A 7,538-nucleotide genomic window follows, 5' to 3' on the forward strand; every position below is an offset into this window, starting at 1 on the left:
TTATGTGGAGCTTTCTTATGACAGAAATACACTCGGAGGTTTGCCGTTGTCTGCCAAGGGGTGACCGCTTTTAGAGACAACTTTTTCTAACATTTTTACTATCTCAGTTTTGAACCGCTGGTGGGAGCGATGACGAGCAAATCACAGTCAGGGCCAAGCAAGGATGTCCCCAAGGGGGTGTTCTTTCTCCGCTGCTGTGGTGCTTCGTCGTAGACTCCCTATTAGCGGAGATGCAGGAACTCGGCTTTCATGTCCAAGCATATGCGGACGACGTCTGTGCGCTAACATCGGATAAATCCTTAAGGAGGCTTTGCACGAAAGTGCAGAGGATTCTTGACAAAATCGATGATTGGTGCATGAGACAAGGTCTTTCCGTTAATCCGAACAAAACAACCATAGTCTTGTTTACGAGAAAACGGAAATTGGATGGACTCAGTCTTCCAACACTGAAAGGTGTGACACTTAGTCTTTCCAACGAAGTTAAATATCTAGGAGTAATCTTGGATAAGAAGCTGACCTAGGAGACACACGTTTCACTGAAGGTGAATCGTGCATTGAAGATTTTTCAGCAATGCCGTAGAGCCTTTGGCAAAACTTGGGGCCTGAAACCTGCTGTGGTCCTATGGATATACACGGCACTTATCAGACCAATCATCACTTACGCTTCTGTGGTCTGGTGGCGACGGAGCATGGTTAAGTCCACAATCCGGGAACTATACAGGCTGCAAAGAAGTGTATGTTTATGCATCACGGATGCCATGAGTACAACCTCTGGTGATGCCCTAAATGCTATGCTTGATTTGCTCCCCCTGGATCTTAAGATACAACAGGAAGCAATAAAAGCAATGTGTAGACTCCATAAATATGGTTTCTGGCACGAAGATGGAACTTCGTGACACAGAGAAATCTTTAAGTTGCTGTCGGAGCAGTATCCACTGTTTTTGGCACCTAAAGATGACCTGATACCCACAGTTTCATTCGGAAGGTAATTTGATGTGGAGCCGGATGGTACTTAAACGAGAGTAATAAGTATCACTATGCTATGGGAGGAATGGCAACTGTTTTCCAAACAGAAGTTTTTGCCATCCTAAAAGTAGCCGAATGGATAATCGAGAGGAGATGGAGCGGGAAACAGATTGGAGTCTTCAGTGACAGTCAGGCTGCATTAAAGGCTCTGAAGAACGCGAAGCAAACCTCAAAGATTGTTCAAGAATGTAAGAAGATGCTTAATTCTGTCGCAAGACAAAACAGGCTTGTACTTATATGGGTTCCGGGACACTCCGGTGTTCAAGGAAACGAAATTGCCGACGAATTGGCCAACCGTGGATCAGCGGTGCCCCCACAGGGGCCCGAGCCAATAATCGGAATCAGTCCCGCAGGAATCAAGAATTGGATCAACGATTATGTAGGCAATCTACATAAAGAGCGATGGTCCGGTCTGGAACGCTGCAGAACTGCAAAGTGTTTTGTGACAAGTCCGAACAGAAAACTGTCAAACTTTCTACTAAAACTTAGAAGGAAAGACATTCGGCTGATGGTCGGCATCATTGCAGGACACAACCCATGGGGTCAGCATATGACCACCATTGGAATCATCGAGGACCCGGTATGCCTATCATGCTTGGAGGAGGCGGATAGCACTGAGTACTTTCTCTGTGAGTGTCCTGCCTTTGCTAGAGCGCGACTACGAGTATTGGGTTCCGATGTCATGGGAATGAGTAATATTCGTTCTCTAAAACTGGAGGATATTTACAGATTTGCCAAAGAATCTGGAAAATTCTAACAGGACTATCTATTTCTATCTCTGTCACTACTCTTTCCTATCTCTTTCTCTGACACTTTTCTCCCTTCCTTCTTGACTATCTAGCCCCTTTCCAGAGTTTTAAATACAATGGGCTTTTTAGCCTGAGTGTTTTAGGAGCCACCAAATCTCCTGGTGCTACTTGGCTCGACCGCTTCAACTTCAACTTCATCTCACTTTTGCCAGAGTATCGAGGATGGCAACACTTTCTGGATAAATGCTGGCAAATTGAATTGTTTCTTTTTGGCTTTGTTGAAGGGGTTAGGGGTAGTCAGAATTTTCCGAAAATTAGATTTTTTTTGCATTTTCTTAAAGCATAGTATCTTAAAAAAATTTTGTGAAAATTTGAAGTGAATCCGGCAAATACTTTTCGAGTTATGCAACAATTAACAAAGGGCGCTCGGGAGCTCCGGAGCAGATAGCAAAACTTTAAAAGCGTTTTTCTCAAAAATATGTTTTTTAAACTGATGATCACTGTAACTTAAAAACCGCTTGGTAGATTTTTATAAAATTTCTGGTGCTTTTGAGAAACATAACAAATTTTTTTTTCAAAATTTCGATTTTTTTAAACCATTAATTCTTGGTTTTTTTCTCGAAAATCTGAAAACTATTTCCTGAGGCCACCATATTGTTAATTTTGAAAAAAAAGCTTCGGTCAGGCACAAGATCATATATTAATAAAACTACTTTCTCTCGTCCGTTTGATTTTAGATGAATTTCCAAGGACTTTAGATGATCACCGCAAGGGATTTCTGGAGAAACGAGCTCCACACAAACACCGATAACTTTTACAATTATTAATTACACAGTCGGTTCTACGTTACCGAAACGACCCGGATTTATATCCGGCCAAGGACTGTCACCCCAGCAGCATTTCCCGTATGTAAGTATGGGGAATGTTTATGCTGTTAAAACAACAACAACAACAACAATTATTAATTTTGTTTTTTTTTTAATTTCACTAAAGTCAAGTCGAAACATGGTGTACTAATGCTATGTTTTTAGTTTTGTAAAAGAAAGCAATTGACTAGTAAAAAAATTTGTTGAAAATCATAATTTTTTCGGGCCTCTAACTACTAGAAGAAGACGGCAACCATGAGTGCATTTAGGTTAAACGAAGCGGGTCGCTGGCGAGAAAAAACTTATGGTCATGCTAGTCTATTATTGCGACAAACTCAGTTAATCTCGGTGAGAACTGACTACATCGTCCCGACGGTAACTTTCAATAGGAATTTTGCCACTCTCTTTCCAACTAAGGAAGAATGGAATAAGGGATTATCTCTAAACAACTTCGACACTATAGTCTATACGGATGGAAGTAAAATGGGCTGCGGTGTTGGAGCTGGTATATATTCTCACAAACTTAAAATTGAGAAATCTGTGCGTCTCCCTAATACCAGCAGTGTCTTCCAGGCGGAAGTACTGGCGATTGGGGAAGCTTGTAGGCTACTAATCACAGATTTCTCTTTTAAGGGTAATATCGCTATTCTCTCGGATAGCCAAGCTGCAATCCAGGCACTGGGTTCGGCCACAACAACCTCCAAAGTGGTGGAACAAAGTAGGAATAGCCTCACCATCTTGAGTGAAAACCATAGAGTTACCTTAATCTGGGTCCCGGGACATCGGAACATTGAAGGTAACGAAAAAGCAGATGAACTGGCAAGAGGGGGATCTGCCATGAATAACGCTCTTGCAGAATCGGTACTCACACCATTAGGTGCAGTCAAGAGCACAATTTCCCAAAAATACCTCCGAATCGCTGACTGTAGGTGGAAAGTCCAGACGAAATGCAAAATTAGCAGAACGTTATGGCCCACCTACAACCTCAAGCAATCGTCAGCGTTAATAAGAATGAAACGACGGGACGCCTGGAGACTAACGGCAGTCATAACTGGCTTTTATCGGAGAACAAGCAGCCAAAATGGGTATCCCTCACAATACATACCGTCACAGTTGTAAACAACCGGAGAAAAAGGAGACAATCTTCCATTTCCTCTGTGAATGCCCTGCCCTATGGAAGGACAGAATGTTAACCCTGGGCCAACCGCTGTTCGAGAATCTCGAACAACTATCTGGCTTAGACGTTAACAACCTAATAAGGTTCCTTAACCGCACAGACTGGATATAGTTATGCTGTAAAAAACCGTTAAACAAGTTGGCAACGAGGATGTGGCAACAAAATGGCGCGGAAGCGCTAGTTGGATTCTGGAAGAATCACCACTTTAACCAACCAACCAACTACTAGGTTAGTTAATTGTTTTTATTTACTTGCTGCTTTATAAAAAAATCGCAGAAATTCAAATGAAGGCCCCTTCAAAAAAATCGAGTAAACACGCACTTTGATGAAAAATATCATGTCTGTCCGCCAGTGTACTTCTGCATGCATTAGTAGATATGTGCCACGTTCACGCTGTCGTAATTTGTGTATGCTCTCAGATTTTACTTAGCATCAGAGATTAATTTATATGCAAGCAAAGCTGATTGCTCTTACACTGTTTACTATTTAGATTTGCCGCTTTGTTGTTATTATACAGCAGCTATAGCTAACTTTCGAAGCTGTAGATAGTCTTGGTGCTGCTGATACATGCCCGTATGCACACTCATACAGACATATTTTTTGCTAACGCTGGCTTTTGTTCAACTTAGCATTAAATACGCGTAGCTGTAATCATTAAATTAAAACACTTTCAATAAAACCAAATCGTGACTGATACGCTAATGACTTAACTGCAAGACTTTGCTTTCGCTGCAAAATAACTGTTCAATGTACTTAAATGATGAGAGTTTTGTAAGAGTGTCTGTTTTTGTTGTGTGTGTTTTGGCACAAAGCATTGAAAGCCGAAAAGTGTGGGACTTGCCTTTTCGACTCACCCACTAAAAACCCACCCCAGCTCCGTTTCCCTCCCACCGCGGGACAACCGTTAGGCATGACTTCGCGGGAGGGGGAGCGGCCTATTGCCAATTCTTGAAAATTTGCGCTGTGTTGTTCAGCGACGTCAACCGTCAAGTATCACTTGACGGGAAGGGGAACGGCCTATTGCCTCTTCATGAAGATCTACGCTGTTGTTCAGCGCGACGCAGTTTGGAGATTACTATTTTTGCCATATTACATACAGCGGACCAATGTTCTTCTGCCTCTAACATAATATCGACTAGGTTATCAGCCGAAAGTGGCTTCCCCACCCTAGTGCTTAATTCCTCCCTTTCGAGCACAAATCGCGGACAGACAAAGAAAACATGTTCTGCGTCTTCTACAGCTGGTGCACAACGAGAACAGTACGGGTCGTCTTCGTGCTTAAACCTATATAGATAGGATTTAAAACACCCATGTCCCGTCAGTATTTGGGTCAGATGATAGTCTAACTGTCCATGCTTACGGCTAACCCATTTGGCTATTAAGGGAATCAGACGGTACGTCCAGCGTCCGTTCAGGGACGAACTCCAACTTCCCTGCCATGAACGCAAGCTACGCTCTCTTGCTTCCTTGCGTATTGTCTGTCGTTCTGAAGTAGCTTTGTTTTGGTAAATTTCAGCGTACTCTTTTGCCATTAAATTTATTGGGAGTAGTCCTGCAATAACCATAATGGTGTCTTCTGATACCGTTCGAAACGCGCAGCACACTCTGAGGGCACTCAGTCGATACACTGATTTCATACAACTCACAAATGAGCTGCAATTAGTTGCTTCCGCCCATGCTGGAGCTGCATACAGCAAAATCGATGAGACCACAGTATTAAGTAGTCTCCTACGGTTTTGCCTAGGGCCTCTAGTGTTCATCATTATGCGCGTCAGTGCTGTTACTGCGCCTGCCGCTTTGCTGCTTGCGTATGATAGGTGATCTCTGAAGTTCAGCCTATGGTCGATTAATACGCCCAGGTATTTGATGAACGGTTTCGATCCTATGGTATTTTCGCCCACCATTATATTTGCTGACTCCACCTTCTTCCTGCTGCTAATGAGCACTGCTTCCGTCTTATGATCCGCAAGAGTTAGACCATTCTTGCGCAGCCATTCTTTTACCACGCCGACAGCCTGGTTGCAGGTTGCTTCTGCTTGCTGTAGTACTTTAGCTACGACCACAACCGCGATATCGTCAGCAAACCCTATAATTTTGGACCCTGTGGGTAAACTGAGACGTAAGACTCCGTCTTACATAATATTCCACAGCAAGGGGCCTAGGACTGAGCCTTGTGGAACTCCGCCAGTTATTTTATATTCCCTAACACCCGCATCGGTATTATAGCGGAGGGTTCTGTCAGTGAAATAGCTGAGTATAACCTTTCGTATATACGTTGGAACCTGGAAGCAATCAAGCGCCATCAGAATCTGATTCCAGTTCGCGGTATTGAAGGCATTCTTTACGCCTAGCGTTGCCATTAGGCAGTATTCCTTGCTACCGTATAACCACCGAGTTCCTTCGATTGCCTTCTGCGCAATGCTTTTAACCGCAACTACAGCATCTGTGGTTGAGCGAGCCTTGCGGAATCCGAATTGCGAGGATGATAGACCGCCTGCGTCATCAATGGCAGCCTCCAGACGATTAGCGATCAACCGTTCTAGAATTTTACCTGCGGTGTCGAGCATGCAAAGGGGCGGTAGCCTGTAGGATCTTCCGCTGGTTTAGATCCTTTTGGAATCAGCACCAGTTTCTGTAACTTTCACTGAGTTGGAAATGTGCCTTCTTTTAGACATGTATTGTAGAGATCTACAAAAATGTCGGTATGGCTTCGAATTGCCACTTTTAGTGCCTCGTTGGGGACTCCGTCTGGGCCAGGAGCTTTATTGTTTTTGATCCGTTTAGTGATCGTCAGGAGCTCATCTTTGTCTGTCAACTGCGTATTTTGGTCTCCCTCACAACATTTTTCCAAATCATAGGCTCGGGGAGCATCCTGTGCTGGGAACAATGTTTCAACTACATTACGCAGTGTGGCCGGGCACGTTGTTGGGAGTGGCTTGAAAACTTTTAGTTTTTTCATGACTAGCCTATACCCGAGTCCCCAAGGGTTACTATCGACTTCGTCACATAGCTGGAGGAAACATTGTCGTTTACTCCCTTTAATTGCCTTTTTCAGGGCTTTCCTTTTTTGCTTATACTGAAGCTGATTCCCTTGGAAACTGTGCGTGCCCCTAGAACGTTGATAAACTCGCCTTGCTCTGTTGCACTCGCTACGCAATTTCGCAATCTCCGCTGTCCACCAGTAAACGGGTTCACTATTATGTCTGTTAGGCCTTGTTTTAGACATGGCTGCGTCGCATGCTTTTGTTAGGTGCTTCATAGTTTGTGTTGCCTTCTCAGTTGCATCACCAGTGATCTCAGTTGCATCACCAGTGTGTGTGTGTGTGTGTGTGTGTGTGTGTGTAAGTTAGACAGTCTTTAGGGTTATTTTATGATTGCGAAATTTTGGAAGTCTCATCTAAATTCACTATTATGTATCTGTGTTTGTATGTAAAGTTTCTTATGCCAGGTGTGGTGAAATTAGTCGCCCTATTGGAAGATTTATAATATTTCACACTTGTGAACTAGCATACAAACAGACAAGCAATGGAGCACGCAAAAGTCAAAATAATGATTGAGCTAATATCACTTCATTTTTATTTAAAGAGTTATTCAAAAACAAAATTGGCTGATTATTTTTATGACCTGCCAGGTGCTAAAGAGCTTGACTTATTTTCCTTTGAGCGCAGTGAAGTCCATGAAAATGGAAGCTAAGTAGTTGAGTTTGGTGTAATTTAAGAG

Source organism: Anastrepha obliqua, chromosome 1, assembly GCF_027943255.1.
Source record: "Anastrepha obliqua isolate idAnaObli1 chromosome 1, idAnaObli1_1.0, whole genome shotgun sequence".
Taxonomy (NCBI): Eukaryota; Metazoa; Arthropoda; class Insecta; order Diptera; family Tephritidae; genus Anastrepha; species Anastrepha obliqua.